The following is a 19327-nucleotide window of genomic DNA, read 5'->3' on the forward strand; positions in this document are numbered from 1 at the left end:
TTAGGTTGCAGGAATCTATCTTGTGTTCTGGGGGCCCCTAAATACTCTATTTAGGGGTGTGTTTAGGTCTGGGGGGTTAGTAGCCAATGGCTACTAGCCCTGAGGGTGGCTACACCCTCTTTGTGCCTCCTCCCTGAGGGGAGGGGGGCACATCCCTAATCCTATTGGGGGAATCCTCCATCTGCATGATGGAGGATTTCTAAAAGTCAGTTACCTCAGCTCAGGACACCTTAGGGGCTGTCCTGACTGGCCAGTGACGCCTTTTTGTTTTTCTCATTATCTCTTCCGGCCTTGCCGCCAAAAGTGAGGCCGTGGCCGGAGGGGGTGGGCAACTCTATAGCTGGAGTGCCCTGGGGTGCTGTAACAAAGGGGGTGAGCCTTTGAGGCTCACCGCCAGGTGTTACAGTTCCTGCAGGGGGAGGTGAGAAGCACCTCCACCCAGTACAGGCTTTGTTACTAGCCACAGAGTGACAAAGGCGCACTCCCCATGTGGCCAGCAACATGTCTGGTGTGTGGCAGGCTGCTAACACTAGTCAGCCCATACGGATAGTCGGTTAAGGTTTCAGGGGGCACCTCTAAGGTGCCCTCTGGGGTGTATGTTACAATAAAATGTACACTGGCATCAGTGTGCAGTTATTGTGCTGATAAGTTTGATACCAAACTTCACAGTTTTCAGTGTAGCCATTAAGGTGCTGTGGAGTCCGTGCAGGACATACTCCCAGACCATCTACTCTTATAGCTACCCTGCATTTACAATGTCTAAGGTTTCGCTTAGACACTGTAGGGGCATAGTGCTCATGTACCTATGCCCTCACCTATGGTATACTGCACCCTGCCTTAGGGCTGTAAGGCCTGCTAGAGGGGTGACTTATCTATACTTCATAGGCAGTGTGAGGTTGGCATGGCACCCTTAGGGGAGTGCCATGTCAACTTAGTCGTTTTATCCCCACTAGCACATACAAGCTGGCAAGCAGTGTGTCTGTGCTGAGTGAGGGGTCCCCAGGGTGGCATAAGATATGCAGCATCCCTTAGAGACCTTCCCTGGCATCAGGGCCCTTGGTACCAGAGGTACCTGTTACAAGGGACTTACCTGGATGCCAGGGTGTGCCAATTGTGGAAACAAAAGTACAGGTTAGGGAAAGAACACTGGTGCTGGGGCCTGGTTAGCAGGCCTCAGCACACTTTCAAATCATAACTTGGCATCAGCAAAGGCAAAAAGTCAGGGGGTAACTGTAGGAAGTTGGCTTTGTATGTGCTATTTCAAAGTAAGGAATAGCATGCACAGAGTCCAAGGGTTCCCCTTAGAGGTAAGATAGTGGCAAAAAGAGATAATACTAATGCTCTATTTTGTGGTAGTGTGGTCCAGCAGTAGGCTTATCAAAGGAGTAGTGTTAAGCATTTGTTGTACATACACACAGGCAATAAATGAGGAACACACACTCAGAGGCAATTCCAGGCCAATAGGTTTTTGTATAGAAAAATATCTTTTCTTAGTTTATTTTAAGAACCACAGGTTCAAATTCTACATGTAATATCTCATTTGAAAGGTATTGCAGGTAAGTACTCTGGGAACTTTGAATGATCACAATAGCATATATACTTTTTACATAAAACACATTTAGCTGTTTTAAAAGTGGACACAGTGCAATTTTCACAGTTCCTGGGGGAGGTAAAGTAATGTTAGTTCTTGCAGGTAAGTAAACCACCTACGGGGTTCAAATTGGGGTCCAAGGTAGCCCACAGTTGGGGGTTCAGAGCAACCCCAAAGTCACCACACCAGCAGCTTAGGGCCGGTCAGGTGCAGAGGTCAAAGAGGTGCCCAAAACACATAGGCTTCAATGGAGAGAAGGGGGTGCCCGGTTCCGGTCTGCCAGCAGGTAAGTACCCGCGTCTTCGGAGGGCAGACCAGGGGGGTTTTGTAGGGCACCGGGGGGGGACACAAGTCAGCACAAAAAGTACACCCTCAGCAGCGCGGGGGCGGCCGGGTGCAGTGTGCAAACACGCGTTGGGTTTTCAATGGTTTTCAATGAGAGACCAAGGGGTCTCTTCAGCGATGCAGGCAAGGGGGTGCTCCTCGGGGTAGCCACCACCTGGGCAAGGGAGAGGGCCTCCTGGGGGTCACTCCTGCACTGGAGTTCCGATCCTTCAGGTCCTGGGGGCTGCGGGTGCAGGGTCTTTTCCAGGCGTCAGGATTTCAGAGTCAGGCAGTCGCGGTGAGGGGGAGCCTCGGGATTCCCTCTGCAGGCGTCGCTGTGGGGGCTCAGGGGGGGGGCAACTTTGGTTACTCACAGTCTTGGAGTCGCCGGAGGGTCCTCCCTGTAGCGTTGTTTCTCCACCAGTCGAGTCGGGGTCGCTGGGTGCAGTGTTGCAAGTCTCACGCTTCTTGCGGGGATTTCAGGGGTCTTTAAATCTGCTCCTCTGAAACAAAGTTGCAGTCTTTTTGGAACAGGGCCGCTGTCCTCGGGAGTTTCTTGTTCCTCTTGAAGCAGGGCAGTCCTCTGAGGATTCAGAGGTCGCTGGTCCTGGGGAAAGCGTCGCTGGAGCAGGTTTCTTTAGAAGGCAGGAGACAGGCTGGTAGGACTGGGGCCAAAGCAGTTGGTGTCTTCTTTCTTCTTCTGCAGGGGTCTTTCAGCTCAGCAGTCCTCTTCTTGTAGTTGCAGGAATCTAAATTCTTAGGTTCAGGGGAGCCCTTAAATACTGAATTTAAGGGTGTGTTTAGGTCTGGGAGGGCAGTAGCCAATGGCTACTGTCCTTGAGGGAGGGTACACCCTCTTTGTGCCTCCTCCCTGAGGGGAGGGGGGCACATCCCTATTCCTATTGGGGGAATCCTCTTTCTACAAGATGGAGGATTTCTAAAAGTCAGTCACCTCAGCTCAGGACACCTTAGGGGCTGTCCTGACTGGCCAGTGACTCCTCCTTGTTTTTCTCATTATCTCTCCTGGACTTGCCGCCAAAAGTGGGGGCTGTGTCCAGGGGGCGGACATCTCCACTAGCTGGAGTGCCCTGGGGCATTGTAACACGAAGCTTGAGCCTTTGAAGCTCACTGCTAGGTGTTACAGTTCCTGCAGGGGTGAGGTGTGAAGCACCTCCACCCAGAGCAGGCTTTGTTTCTGTCCTCAGAGAGCACAAAGGCTCTCACCGCATGGGGTCAGAAACTCGTCTCTCAGCAGCAGGCTGGCACAGACCAGTCAGTCCTGCACTGAGTAATTGGGTAAAATACAGGAGGCATCTCTAAGATGCCCTCTGTGTGCATTTTTTAATAAATCCAACACTGGCATCAGTGTGGGTTTATGATTCTGAGAAGTTTGATACTAAACTTCCCAGTATTCAGTGTAGCCATTATGGAGCTGTGGAGTTCGTTTTTGACAGACTCCCAGACCATATACTCTTATGGCTACCCTGCACTTACAATGTCTAAGGTTTTGCTTAGACACTGTAAGGGGCATAGTGCTCATGCACATATGCCCTCACCTGTGGTATAGTGCACCCTGCCTTAGGGCTGTAAGGCCGGCTAGAGGGGTGACTTACCTATGCCACAGGCAGTGTGAGGTTGGCATGGCACCCTGAGGGGAGTGCCATGTCGACTTAGTCATTTTCTCCCCACCAGCACACACAAGCTGGCAAGCAGTGTGTCTGTGCTGAGTGAGGGGTCCCTAGGGTGGCTTAAGACATGCTGCAGCCCTTAGAGACCTTCCCTGGCATCAGGGCCCTTGGTACCAGGGGTACCAGTTACAAGGGACTTACCTAGGTGCCAGGGTTGTGCCAATTGTGGAAACAATGGTACATTTTAGGTGAAAGAACACTGGTGCTGGGGCCTGGTTAGCAGGGTCCCAGCACACTTCTCAGTCAAGTCAGCATCAGTATCAGGCAAAAAGTGGGGGGTAACTGCAACAGGGAGCCATTTCTTTATAGTAACCATGCCAAGGAGGCATTTCCTTACAAAGAGGTTGTAGGTGGAGGTTAGTTTTTCGGAGAGAAGTGGGTAGCATGCTGAAGAGGCAAGGGCAAAACACCTTTGGAACTTATTCCATTAGACAAGACCCACGACCATGGATGATGCTTCCTCAGACTTTGCGCAATTGGAGGGTTGACCATGTCTGACATCACTCAGGCCTTGAGACATCAACTCACCCACTCCCCATGGCGAGTCGCATTTCACCAGTGAGCCGTTTTTAGGGTTTACTCGTATTCTGGCGAGCTGACAAATAACAGCTGGTCTGTTCACTCCCAAAGTGAATGAGCAATTAGGATACCTTCAAATCGTGTTTTTATTTTGTCATGTTTGCTCTAAGTACAGAGACTTAGGTCAGGTCAATGTGTCTAACTACATTAACGTTTCTTTCTCTGACTGTGAAGTTAGAGGTTTTTGTGAAGTGAACTGTGTCCCCCTTGTGCTGTGCAAAGCATGTGAAATGAAAGGCTGCAAGATGTTACACTTCTTTTCTAACACAACATTGAAATAGTTAATAAGTGAACTTTAGAAACATTTCAAAATATTTTTCAGTAGTTATGAAGGCACATATTTTTGTGGTGAAAACATTTCTTTATAGGATGAAAGCTTGGTGATGTGCATTCAAAACATCGTTATATTGTTTTCAGTTAAAATTCGAATTAGTGAGTTTATGGCCAATTCAACGGAAAATGTGTGGACTATAAAGGACCGTGCACTATCCCATTATGCTTTAGTACTATATTTATTAGAAGTGGGTTTTTAACATGAACTGAGATAATTCTACCCCTGCACTGATGTCACTGGTACTAGTGAACTTTGAGGCAAGTCAGGGGTAATACGTTCCCTATATGTGAGCTCTATTTTTATTCTACATGGAGCAAACGTTTTGTTAAACATGTTTTTGTACAGAAAAAAAACTTAACACGCATGTTTGAAGGTACTCTTATCTGTGATAATGAAGAGAAAGGCAACTCCATAAAATAATTAGTACAGTAGTTAGTTCAAGTAGATTTTTCAAGTAACTAAAAATGCAGATCACCTTCTAGGCGCAGATGCTTTACCTTTGAATTTCTTCCCAGGCGTCAGACCGGATCCAACAGTTTTTTTTTTTTGTGTTTTTTTTTTTTTGCATGAGTATCCCTGCTCACCGGTCAGCCCTGCACGACATCTGTGATGGAAGTTTTGTCTTGGATGGAAGTGACTTCTGCTTCACCTATAAAGTTGCCGCCTTGGCATGCTGATGTCGTATATTTCTCACCTCTGTCAATTTTTGACAGGATTTATTTGGTGTTTTATAGACTCTTTTTGAGGTTTTCCCACCGCCTAGCATGTCCTTGAGCTAAAACAGGTTTTAAAAACCTGTGGTGCTTTTCACCGCGCCAAGTCCGTGACACACCCACACCTTGTGTGCCTGGAGCACAACCATGAATTCAGGTCGTGCTAAGACTGCTGGGCCAAGCTGCCAAAGGCTTTACAGAAGCGGTCCCTGAAGATGCTTGTGGCCCAGCAGGTGACTCAGTGTTGCTCTACTTCCTTGGAGGTCCCGGTTGTGGGGAAGGTCCCAGGATCGTTACAGGAGTCAGTCCTCTCTCTCCCACTTGAAGTTGTCTGGACATTCAGGTAAGGGGCCTAAAAAACACAAAGTTGAAGCGTGCTTCAACTTTTCCTCGTCTTTTTGCTGACATGATGGAAGAACATCCGCGCTGGAGGCATGGTTCTCCAGAGTCTACACCTGGATGACATCGCTCTTCCCCACTTTTCCTGGACCCGAAGTGACCCCCACTCCAATTAAGGAATTTTATAGAGCCTTGCACCTTATTTGAGAACGGAATGACCCCTCCAGAGCATCTTTGGCCCATGGGGTTGGAGGAGGCCCTGACTGGGTCCGTGCCAGCGGCTTTGCCCCGGCTCAGATCGGCCCCATGGATTTGGACTGGGGCCATTTGTGCTACTGACACCGTTCCCCCGGAGCAGATGCTCCCGGTGCTGCCAGCCCATTGTCATCCCAAATCGGACACTGAGCCAGAACAGCATCGACCCAGATTCTGGTGCCAACAGGACTCTTGTGTCCAAGGTCGGTGTCTGTCTTTTGCTGAAGGGATAGTCCTTGGGGAAGAATAGGAGGGTTTACTTGTCCCTTTAGAATACCAGTCAGTAGAGCAGGATATGGACTGGAGGGTGCAGCTGTGGGGAGCCAGTGGTCTGAACACATCCCCCAGATACTGGCATGCTTTCTCCCCCCTACGGTGGTTTTGGAAAAGGGAGCTACCTATGTAATTGTGATGAAGAAGGGCAGCTGAGGGTAGTAGCGCTCGAGTTGACCTCGGTGGCAGTGAAGACCAACATCCTGACTGAGGTGCTGTAATCTGGAGCTTCCGTCTCAGCAACCTTGCTCTCTTTCGGTGAAACCCTCACCAACGTCCTTCTGAGAACCTGTTCCAAGCCCAGCAAAGGGGCTCTGTTTCTTCACCCTACCCTGAAAAGCTTAGTGGTGCAAGTTTCTACTTCTCATGGCACGTTCACTGGCATTTCCCGGACAGGGAATTCAAGAGGCTGGATAGCTTTGGTAAAATGTTTTCTTCCACCAGCTTTGTATTGCTGTCCGTGAACGCCACGTGCTCTTTGGGCCGCTATTCCCACACTCTGGGATACGGTTGTACATGTGCTGCTACAGGTCCCGGAGGAGGCCCAGGTTGTTTTCTCCTAAGAGTCGAAGATGAGAGAGACTGCAGGAAAGTGCCTCTTTTTGACATGGTTACTCACTATTTTTTGCCTGGTAACCTATGATTAGGACTGAAAGTGCACTGGGTTCCTGCTAACCAGGTCCTCCGTGCCACATCTGTTTCCAAACACTGTACAATTGTTTTCGTAATTGGCTAATCGTTTAGCACCCTCCAAGTCCCTCGTAAATGGTACCCCAGGTACCTAGGGCCTGAGGTACTAAAAGCTGCAGCACTAATTTTGCCACCCTAAGGGACCTCTCGCCAAGCAAATGTCAGGCTGCCGTTGAAGGCTGTGTCTTGGTGCAGACAAAAGTGGAAACACACCATGTACCGAACACTGCATACGAAATATAGAAGTCATCCCTATAGCAGGCCTGGCTGTGAGGGTATATCTAAAAGAACAAATATTCCCCTACTATGTATTTGTCGATTCTTAGACATAGTAAGTGGGCAGGGAAGCCATTTTAAATGCATGTGCTGGACAGTGATCAGCTGCATGATGGCTTCAGTGAAGGTATGTATGTTTGGTATCAAACATCTCGTATTGGTAAGCACACACTGATTCCACTGATGGATGTATCAATACATGCATGCAAATGGCACGTTCGAGGTGCCCCCTGAAAACATACCAGCCTCTGGCGTGCGCACTGACTATATTGAGCCAGGCTGCCACCACCAAACTTGAATCCCTAAGATGAGAGCCTTTGCACTCAGGCGGTCAAACACAAAGCCTGCTCTTGGAGGGGTGTTAAACCCCCACCCAACAGAATGACCTGCAAGGCGGATGACGTTCCAAGGAAGGGAGCTTCAAAGAGGTCCCCCGCTTTGGTATGCAGATCTGGCTTCCCTCACAAGGGGAATGCATATAGAGGGTGTAGTGACCTCAAGGGCTTTTAGTGTTTAGTGGAGCCCCTGACACCAGAGAAGTAGATCCTGATGGCCAAAGAAGACCAAGGACCCTGAAGAGCTGAGAAAGCAGAAGCGGAGAAAGAAACAGCTGACCTATTAGCAACCCCGCTAGCCTATCTGCAATCCTCGTTGAAGACCTGCACCAAAGTAGACTTGTACTGCAGTTGTCTCCAGAAACCAGGGAGGACTGCCTGCCTTTGAAAAAAGACTCCAGACCTCCTGTGAACAGCCGACCTGTTGTCCAGCAAATTCCAAAACAAGGGACTCTGAAGCCTCCAGAACCACCAAAACATGACATGTGAAGTCAACACCTGCCGTCTCTGACCCTAGTTGAAGTAGACCACCGGTGCCAACAAGGTTCCCCAGCCCTCCAGAGTCCAAGTCCATCGTGGTTTCACTCCTCTTGGACTTCCCGATGACGCCTGCAGCCTCTGCACACAACCCCCTTCCCCCCCCCCCCCCCCCCCCCGCCCCACGACCATTCAAGTAAGGAACAGCCGATGAAGACACCTCTGCACCCATTGCCCGTGGGCTGTGGAGAAGAGGACCAAAGGTGCCTGTGTATCGGGAGGCCAGTGCCCCGCTGTTGCTTCAGCCCGACTGGCATACTGTCCAGAGCCTGTAGCCTATTTTTGCAGTGACCGATCTCCTTCGAAACGCTTTGGGCACCCAACGCTGTTTTGCACTCTGCACCTGGCTGCCCCTGTGTCACAGGTTGTGTACTCCTGGTGCTGCCAGGCCTTGCCCACCACTCACCTTAACTGCTGGAAATTGGTCTTGTAAGTCGTTGTACTCTACCTGTTTGCAGAACTTGTTCTTTCTCCCAGAGGATAACATTGCAGAACTCAGAAGTTGCAACGTGTCCACTTTTGAAAGTGAAAAGAATTTATATTAAACGTATTTAGGAAAATGTATTTATATTTAAAAAGAACTTACCCAAACAATTTTTCTCTAATGCCTAAACTCCTATAAATTTACTTGCTATTTTATAAATTGGTGTGGATCTCCTTTTTGAGTTGTGCCCCGTTTAATGACCTTTGTGTGTATTTGTGGATGACTTACACTCCTCTGTTAAGCCTAAGGCTGCTGTACCACAGTACCTCCAAATAGAGCACTTTGGGATTGCATAGCAGGCCTGTCCCATCATTGGGGAACTCCCGGACTCTTACCTAGTTGCTGATTCACCACAGAGAGCCAGCTTCTTAAAGAGATGCAGCTAAGTTCACTATTGCTTGTGGTTTAGACATGACCGACTCGCTGGGCAGAGCGGTTTCCATGACTGTGCTCAGATGTCACGCCTGGCTGAGAACATCTGGCTTTCCAGGGGATCTCCAGGCTTACATCATGGACATGCCCTTTGATTGCAATAGTCTTTTCGGAGAAAAGACACAGTGCGCTGGAGCACTTTAGGGACCTGCAGGTTGTGGCCAAGTTCTTGGGCACCTCAGCTGTCTGCGTCATCACTGGCCTCTTTTGCCCCTTTCATGGATGCAGAAGGGGCTTCCAGACGCGCCAACCCTATCCCTGTCCCAGCCCGCTTAAGCTTCCCGGCCTTGATGTGAACGCAGTTCCTCTTGATCCCGTGGGTTGAGTAGCTAGCAGTACGCTACAACCACCAACCCCATGGCAGCTGCAGCCTCCAAGCCTTCCTAATTTCACTCTTTTAGATCTTAGGCATCCAGTTTGTGGCAGGATCAGCCATCCCGTCCACCAATGGCAGTTCATTACATCGGACAGGTGGGTTCTACAAATTGTTTGTGGGGCTACTTCACCTTCAAAACCTCTCCTCCCACTATACCGCCACCCTATGACTGACTGATGGCGTATCATTTATCCTCGCTCCGTTAGGACTTCACAGCTCTCTTGGCCGGGGGGGGGGGGGGCATAGAAGGGTTCCAGTGCCAGAAGAAGGCTGTGGTTGCTACTCCTACATTCTGGTCCCCAAAAAGAAGGGTCTTCACCCTATCCTAGATCTCCAAACCCTGAACTACTTCAGAAAGGAGAAATTTAAGATGCTCACATTGGCTCATGTCTCGTCTGCCCTGGATCCTGAAGACTGTATGGTTGCGTTGAGCTCATGGGATGCCGATTTTCACATCCCCGTCCTGCCTGCCCAGACGCTACTTTTGGTTCACGGTAGGCCACAAGCACTTTCAATTTACTGTGCTCCTCTCTGGCCTTACCAGCGCCTCTTGGGTGTTTACCAACATGATGGCAATGGTCTCAGATCAGGGGTGTCAGTCTTCCCGTATCTCGATGACTGGCTGCTGTAGGGGGGCTCATGCCAAGCTGTCCTCTCCTACCTCCAGACTACAGCAGAACCCATGCATTTGCTGGGGTTCACTATAAATGTACCAAAGTCACACCTGACTCCCTCTCATAAGCTCCCTTTCATCAGAGCTGTTCTGGTCTCGGTGCAGTTTCGGGCTTATCCTGCCAAGCAGCGAGTCCAGGGTATTCAGGCTATGAGACCGATGTTTCCTCTGTATCCTGGGTTTCGGTGAGACTGACACTGAGGCTGCTTTGCCTCATGGCCTCCTGTAGCCTGCTAGAGACGCGTGCCAGATGGCATGTGCAGACTCTGCAGTTGGACCTGAAGTTCTAGTGAGTGCATCAGGGAACCTCGAAGATAAGGTCAATATCTCGGAGGGAACTGCAAATTACCTGCAATGGTAGATTCCGGACTCCACATAAACATGTTGAAGAGCAGTGCGATCTGACTAGCATTGAAAGCCTTTCTACCCTCCATCAAGGGAAGGCTAGTGTAGATGTTCACGGACAACACCTCCATGTGGTGCTGCATCAAACAGGGCAGGGTGGTTTGAGGTTGTGGACCCTCTGTCACGAGGCTCTGTGCTTTGGACAGGGTCAGAATAGCAGAGGCATATCCCTGCAAGCCAGAGAGGACAAACTTGGCCGTTGATGCCCAGCGGATCATGAGTAGCGTGTTCATCCGGACAAAATGGTGCTTCACACTAGGGCCTTTTTCCTGCCAAAAGTGGTGACACCATTTTATGTGGGGCCGTCTGTCACCTTGCCCACCTTTTACGCTCCTCCATAACCCTCTGAGAAAGAATAGCCACTCCGTCTGGACCCAAAAAGAGTGTCTTTCTACCTTGATGTAAGAAAAGAGTTCTGGGTGGACGACCAACTCTTCGTGTGGCATGTTGGTCAGGTGGTGCAAAAACAGACTATCTGTGGATGGGTCCTTCTCTGCATCAAAATCTGCTGGTGGAAAAACAAGCTTTCTGAAGGCTTGCAGGCTCATTCCACCAGAGCCAGAGCCAAAGCCACAACCACTGCATTAGCACCTGGAGTCCCAGTTTTGGATATCTACCAGGCAGCAACGTGGGATTTCTGCCACATGTTTACTAATCGCTACGGCCTGGACAATCCGGTCAAAAGGGACAGATCTCTCACCCGTTCGGTCCTGCAGGACTTCCTCGATTAACTTTGATACACCCCTCTGGATGGTATTGCTTGGTTATCTATTCAAAAGTATGGAACCTGCGGCTAGAAATCGCTATCAGATGAACAATTTACATACATTCAGTGACTTAATATTTGATAAAGACAATGTCTAGCTGCAGATTTATTGCCAACTCATGCATCCACACCACTCGGCGGACAGATTGCTAGGGTGAGGGGGTGACTTGTTCACATTGGTGCTCTTCAGGGTTCTGTGCATTTGGTGTGGAAAGTTGTGAAAGGTACCTGATATCAGTGTGCCTTGGTGGCGTCTGCATTGGTGAAGTTGACATCTCTTCTGGCGTGGACGCCGCTGCGCAGAGCCTGCCGGCACACTGGGGAGAAATTCAGAGGTAAAGAACCTGTGAGTAGATATTGTCTCTACTAGATTATGTTACCAAAGGTAAGTAACTTGTTTGTCTTGTAACATTCTCATGATTTATAAAGGCATGATTATGTAAGCGCTTTTAAGATGAAAACAAACATTATTGCCACTCCTGCACTACGTTAACACTCAGCATTGCATATTTTAGTGTTAAAGCGTTTGCCAAAAAACAAGACTTCAAATAAAAAGCAACAGTTAACCTTTCCAACACATTGAGTGTCATTTAAAACGTATGGAACCTTTTCTGATACATCATTTCAAGAGCTTTCAGCAGCAACTATTGATGCCTTCATTTGCCCCATATTCGACAGAAACCAGACAAAATAACAGGATTTCCTAATCTAATCCGTTCATCCCAGAGGAAAACTGTCCCCCAGTTTGTCCTTTAAATTCTGTGGTAGTCTACTTCCTCCCACAAGGCTGTTCCTCGGCACAACTGTAGAAGATAAGCAAAGTAATGTTTTTGCAGCATGAATCAGCTTCTGAATTCACATTGTGTGTTCTGACATCTCATGGTGGGGTCCAGATTTGGAATCTTCTTCTTTTTTTTTGTTCCTTGCTGTTTAGACAGAGGTTGTAGCCATGTGGTGCTATGTCCGTCCCTCTGTGACTTAAGACGTGCTCCACATAGTCCTCTTGGTGTAGTTGGCATCTTCAGATTTTTTTTTTCCACCATTGGATCTGTAAGCAACAGCTGATGCCATACAGATGTTTAAAGAATCCTCAAAGGAAAAAAATGTATAATCGAGGAAATCAAAGAGCAAAAGGTAAATAAATGTAAACCACTAAAAATCACAGCAAGTCACCGAAGATCACCCGAGAAGAAAGCATACTGCTTAAGTTGTAAAGTCATAGAGCACCTGGTCAGAGAATGCATTGAAGGGGAGAGAGAACCACCATGGGAAATGAAAAATACTCCTTTTAGATTCTGCCCTGAGGGCCACCGAAAGTTTGTCCACAAAGACAATCCTGAGGTCCCACCTCTGCCTGCCAAGGGACCACCGCCCGAAGAGTTGCAAAGCATGCGCAGAGTTTAGTTCAAAAACCTTGAAGACAAGGAGGAGGCGAGAACACCAATCATCCTTGCAGACACAGAGAAAAGTAAGTATGTCACTGAAGGACCTCGGCCTGTGAAGTGGGGAGGACAATGCCGGAGACAGCTGGTGAGGAAACCCAATGATGAGGGAACATCAAACACTAAGTAACGGGGGGGCGGTCATGGGGCTGAACCCGAAGGCTACCTTCGGAAAGCCTCCCAGTACTACCTTGAGAACAAAGTACTCTGCAACCATAGGGAAGTCAGTCTAAAAAACCTCGTGGGTCCTGAAAGAAGCACTAGTGGGGGCACCCCTCAGAGAAATCTTTGTGGAAAGGTGATCAAGAGCAGGGAAGACTGAGTAAGCGCTAGTACGAAGAAAAGGGCATCTAAGTGTCTCACTGCCAAAGAACGGGCTCTCGAAATCAAGAGAAAGTGGTTGCTTGAAGTTAAAATGGGTTCGATCCTGCAGAATAAGAAATATTTGAAGGCTTCTATGATAGAATTTTTAATTTCCTATAAACACCCATTGGAGAATAGCAGAGAGGAAGATAATCAGAGGGAGCTCGACTTACCCAGCTACCCCTGAACCTCAAGAAGAGAAACCAGAGATACTCTTCTGAGAGGAGGACACAGAGCTTTGGGGGATCTTCCAGGATGTCAAAAGCCACGATGAACAGTGGTAGGACCTTGAAACGGACTTGCCTGAGAAAGTTGTTAGTTCGATGGCATGTGTAGCTGCAGATACACATGTTGTGCATAGTCCGCCATCTGGTGTTGGGTCGGAGTGTTACAAGTTGTTTTTCTTCGAAGAAGTCTTTCGAGTCACGGGACCGAGGGACTCCTCCTCCTTTGCTTCCATTGCGCATGGGCGTCGACTCCATCTTCGATTGTTTTCTTTCCGCCATCGGGTTCGGACGTGTTCCTTTTCGCTCCGGGTTTCGGGACGGAAAGATAGTCAAAACTTCGGAAAACTACGTCGGTATTGTTGCGTTCGGGATCGGGTTAGATAGAATCGACACCGAATCGTGGAGAGCTCCGGTAACCCTTTGTGGTAATTTCGATCCCCCGTCGGTGCCTGGTCGGCCCGACCGCGTGTAACATCTAGGCCGATGGAACGGACCCCGTTCCGATTCTGTCCTAAATGCCACAACAAATACCCATATACAGACCAACATTTGGTCTGTAACCTGTGCCTGTCGCCCGAGCACAAAGAAGAAACGTGTGAGGCATGTCGTGCGTTTCGGTCCCGAAAAAACGCTCCGTGACCGGCGAGCCAGAAGATTACAGATGGCGTCCACGCCGACAGGACAACGAGGGTTCGGGGAACAAGGAGAAGAAGAGGAAGCCTTCTCCATCCATGAATCGGATTCAGAAGAATTCGACGTCGAGGAAACCGTGAGTAAGACGTCGAAACAAGCACCACACAAGAAAACAGACAAGGCCCAGGGGACGCCACTGCCAACAGGCCATGGCTCAACCCATAAAGTAGGTGACTGTCCATCGGCACCGAAAAAGGCCGAATTGGTGCCGAGATCGTCCGACTCTGGTCGAGACACAGGCACGCAGCAATCTCGGGACCGAGAAAGCGCTGCCGAAAAAGATCGACGCCGAGACAGCGGAACAGAAGCTGCTCGACGCCGAGACAGCGGCACTGAGGAAGATCGACGCCGAGAAATCTCGACTCCGAAAAAGAGAAAAGTCGCCTCGGAGCCGAAAACAAGTAAAGACTCAGTTTCGGTGCCAAAAAGACCAGCAACCGAACCGACTACCAGCTCATATTCAGAGGAACAATCACTGTCCTCTCAAATGCGCAAACACAGATTTGAGGAAGAGTTACAGACCACTGACAGACCACACTCAAAAGCGGATCTTCATTCACAGTGGAACAGGGAAGATCAGCACTCTTCCCCCAATTAGGAGAAAAAGGAGACTTGAGTTCCAAACACCGGAACAAACACCACAAACAAAAGTGGTGAAGAAGGTAACTCCGCCACCCTCTCCTCCACCTGTAACTCAGATATCACCGGCACAGACTCTGTCGCACTCACCGGCTCACACCACCATGAGCCAAGATGACCAGGACGCTTGGGACCTGTACGACGCCCCAGTGTCAGACAATAGTCCTGAGGCGTATCCTACCAAGCCCTCACCACCCGAGGACAGCACAGCGTATGCACAGGTGGTAGCTAGGGCAGCAGAGTTCCATAATGTGTCGCTACACTCAGAACCTGTCGAGGATGACTTCCTTTTCAACACCCTCTCCTCCACCCATAGCACCTACCAGAGCCTGCCTATGCTTCCAGGAATGCTAAGGCACGCAAAGCAGATCTTCAAAGAGCCTGTCAAGAGTAGAGCAATAACTCAGAGGGTGGAGAAAAAATATAAAGCACCGCCCACGGACCCTGCTTTCATCACCTCACAACTGCCGCCAGATTCAGTTGTAGTAGGGGCAGCTCGCAAGAGAGCCAACTCCCACACATCAGGCGATGCACCACCTCCGGATAAAGAAAGCCGCAAGTTCGACGCAGCTGGGAAAAGGGTCGCAGTACAAGCTGCAAACCAGTGGCGCATCGCAAACTCTCAGGCGCTCCTAGCGCGATATGACAGAGCCCATTGGGACGAGATGCAGCATCTCATTGAGCATCTACCCAAAGAATTTAAAAAAAGGGCAAAACAAGTGGTTGAGGGACAAAACATCTCCAATAACCATATACGCTCCTCTATGGATGCAGCGGATACAGCTGCAAGAACAATAAACACCGCAGTAACCATAAGAAGGCGCGCATGGTTGCGCACATCTGGCTTTAAACCGGAGATACAGCAAGCAGTGCTCAACATGCCGTTCAATGAGCAACAATTGTTCGGACCTGAAGTGGACACCGCAATTGAGAAGCTGAAAAAGGACACTGACACAGCCAAGGCCATGGGCGCACTCTATTCCCCGCAGGGCAGAGGCACTTTCGGCACCTTTCATTAAACAACCTTCAGAGGGGGGTTTCGGGGTCAGGCCACACAAGCCAGTACCTCACATTCAACACCGTCTACCTACCAGGGACAGTACCAAAGGGGAGGCTTTCGGGGCCAGTACAGAGGAGGTCAATTCCCTAGAAACCGGGGAAAATTTCAAAGCCCAAAAACACCTATAACCAAACAGTGACTCGCAGGTCACTCAACCCCTCCACACAACACCAGTGGGGGGAAGAATAAGTCAGTTTTACCAATCTTGGGAGGAGATAACAACAGACACTTGGGTCTTAGCAATTATCCAACATGGTTATTGCATAGAATTTCTCCAAATCCCACCAAAAACACAGAATATACCAAAACAGCATTTAGACCTTCTAGAAATAGTTCAAGCATTACTGCAAAAGAACGCAATAGAATTGGTACCATGTACACAAATAAACACAGGAGTTTACTCACTGTACTTTTTAATACCAAAAAAGGACAAAACACGGAGACCAATCCTAGATCTCAGAACACTAAACACCTACCTCAAATCAGAACACTTTCACATGGTCACGCTACAAGAAGTGTTACCACTGCTAAAGCAACAAGACTACATGACAACCTTAGATCTCAAAGACGCGTATTTCCACATACCGATACATCCCTCGCACAGGAAATACCTAAGGTTCATATTCAAGGGAATACATTACCAATTCAAAGTATTGCCGTTCGGTATAACGACCGCACCAAGAGTATTTACAAAATGCCTAGCAGTAGTAGCTGCACACATCAGAAGGCAGCAAATACACGTATTCCCGTATCTAGACGATTGGCTAATCAAGACCAACTCCCTAACAAAGTGTTCACACCACACAGATTGTCATACAAACCCTCTACAAACTCGGTTTCTCCATCAACTACGCAAAATCACACATTCTGCCGTGCAAAATACAGCAATACTTAGGAGCGACAATCAACACAACAAAGGGAATAGCCACTCCAAGTCCACAAAGGGTTCAACATTTTCTCAAGGTTATACAAGCCATGTATCCAACACAAAAAATACAGGCAAAGATGGTATTACAACTCCTAGGCATGATGTCCTCCTGCATAGCCATTGTCCCAAACGCAAGACTGCACATGAGGCCCTTACAACAGTGCCTAGCATCACAATGGTCACAGGCACAGGGTCACCTTCTAGATCTGGTGTTGATAGACCGCCAAACATACATCTCGCTTCTATGGTGGAACAGTATAAATTTAAACAAGGGGCGGCCTTTCCAAGACCCAGTGCCACAATACGTGATAACAACAGATGCTTCCATGACAGGGTGGGGAGCACACCTCAATCAACACAGCATCCAAGGACAATGGGACGTACATCAAGCAAAGCTGCATATAAATCACCTCGAATTGTTAGCAGTATTCCTAGCGTTGAAAGCATTCCAACCCATCATAACCCACAAATACATTCTTGTCAAAACAGACAACATGACAACAATGTATTATCTAAACAAATAGGGGGGAACACACTCCACACAGCTGTGCCTCCTGGCACAAAGAATATGGGAATGGGCAATTCACAACCACATTCGCCTAATAGCACAGTTTATTCCAGGGATCCAGAATCAACTAGCAGACAATCTCTCTCGAGATCACCAACAGGTTCACGAATAGGAGATTCACCCCCAAATTCTAAACACTTACTTTAAAATGTGGGGAACACCTCAAATAGACTTATTTGCAACAAAGGAGAACGCAAAATGCCAAGACTTCGCATCCAGGTACCCACACAGGCAGTCTCAAGGCAATGCCCTATGGATGAACTGGTCAGGGATATTTGCGTACGCTTTTCCCCCTCCCCCTCTCCCTCTCCTTCCATACCTAGTAAACAAATTGAGTCAAAACAAACTCAAACTCATACTAATAGCACCAACATGGGCAAGGCAACCTTGGTACACAACACTACTAGACCTATCAGTAATACCCCACGTCAAGTTACCCAACAGGCCAGATCTGTTAACACAACACAAACAACAGATCAGGCATCCAAATCCAGCATCGCTGAATCTAGCAATCTGGCTCCTGAAATCCTAGAATTCGGACATTTAAACCTCACCCAAGAATGTATGGAAGTCATAAAGCAAGCTAGAAGACCATCCACTAGACACTGCTATGCAAGCAAATGGAAAAGGTTTGTTTGCTACTGCCATCATAATCAAGTTCAACCATTACACGCATCTCCAAAGGATGTAGTGGGTTATTTACTACACTTACAAAAATCAAATCTGGCCTTCTCTTCCATTAAGATACACCTCGCAGCAATATCTGCATACCTGCAGATTACCCATTCAACTTCACTATTTAGGATACCTGTCATTAAAGCGTTTATGGAAGGCCTGAAAAGAATTATACCACCAAGGACACCACCTGTTCCTTCATGGAACCTCAACATCGTCTTAACCAGACTCATGGGTCCACCTTTTGAACCCATGCATTCGTTCAAAATACAATTCTTAACCTGGAAAGTTTCATTTCTCATTGCCATCACATCTCTAAGAAGAGTAAGTGAAATTCAGGCGTTTACAATACAAGAACCTTTTATCCAAATACACAAAAATAAGGTAGTCCTAAGAACCAATCCTAAATTTCTACCAAAGGTTATTTCACCGTTCCACTTAAATCAAACGGTAGAACTACCAGTGTTCTTCCCACAGCCAGACTCGGTAGCTGAAAGGGCACTACATACATTAGACATCAGAAGAGCACTAATGTACTACATTGACAGAACAAAACAAATCAGAAAAACAAAACAACTGTTTATTGCATTTCAAAAACCTCATACAGGAAACCCAATATCAAATCAGGGTATAGCCAGATGGATAGTTAAGTGCATCCAAATCTGCTACCTTAAAGCAAAAAGAGAGCTGCCCATTACACCAAGGGCACACTCAACCAGAAAGAAAGGCGCTAGCATGGCCTTCCTAGGGAATATTCCAATGCACGAGATATGTAAGGCAGCCACATGGTCTACGCCTCACACATTTACTAAGCACTACTGTGTAGACGTGCTATCCGCACAACAAGCCACAGTAGGTCAAGCCGTACTAAGAACTTTATTTCAGACTACTTCCACTCCTACAGGCTGAGCCACCGCTTTTGGGGAGATAACTGCTTACTAGTCTATGCACAACATGTGTATCTGCAGCTACACATGCCATCGAACGGAAAATGTCACTTACCCAGTGTACATCTGTTTGTGGCATTAGTCGCTGCAGATTCACATGTGCCCACCCGCCTCCCCGGGAGCCTGTAGCCGTTTGGAAGTTATCTTCAACATTTGTACATTTGTAAATATATTACTTAAGCCTTAATTGGTACATACTTATTCACTCCATTGCATGGGCACTATTACTAACACACACAACTCCTACCTCACCCTCTGCGGGGGAAACAATCTAAGATGGAGTCGACGCACATGCGCAATGGAAGCAAAGGAGGAGGAGTCCCTCGGTCCCGTGACTCGAAAGACTTCTTCGAAGAAACACAACTTGTAACACTCCGACCCAACACCAGATGGCGGACTATGCACAACATGTGAATCTGCAGCGACTAATGCCCCGAACAGATGTACACTGGGTAAGTGACATTTTCCACATCCCTCGAGGCCATCACTGACGGGTGACATTGTAATATTTAATGCTGTGATGAAAAGAGCAGCAGGAAAGTACAGGGTACAACTAGAAGAGGAAAGGACACAGGCCTGTTTCATCCCAGAAACTCTTGTGCCATTCCAGACCAAAAATGAGATCTCCCCATGCTACCAAGCATTTTAGATTGAGTGAGTGAAGGTTTCAGAGAGCCAGCAGCATGCAAGGCGGTAAAACAGACAATAGAGAAAA

The 19327-nt window shown here is 48.2% G+C and overlaps 1 protein-coding gene across 5 annotated transcripts in view; it reads left to right on the plus strand.

Annotated features, from left to right (window-relative positions):
- Positions 1-19327, plus strand: part of BRD3 (bromodomain containing 3) — a 506564-nt gene that overhangs the window by 273800 nt on the left and 213437 nt on the right. The gene's annotated exons all lie outside the window — the stretch shown is intronic.

This window comes from Pleurodeles waltl, chromosome 6 (assembly GCF_031143425.1).
Source record: "Pleurodeles waltl isolate 20211129_DDA chromosome 6, aPleWal1.hap1.20221129, whole genome shotgun sequence".
Lineage (NCBI taxonomy): Eukaryota > Metazoa > Chordata > Amphibia > Caudata > Salamandridae > Pleurodeles > Pleurodeles waltl.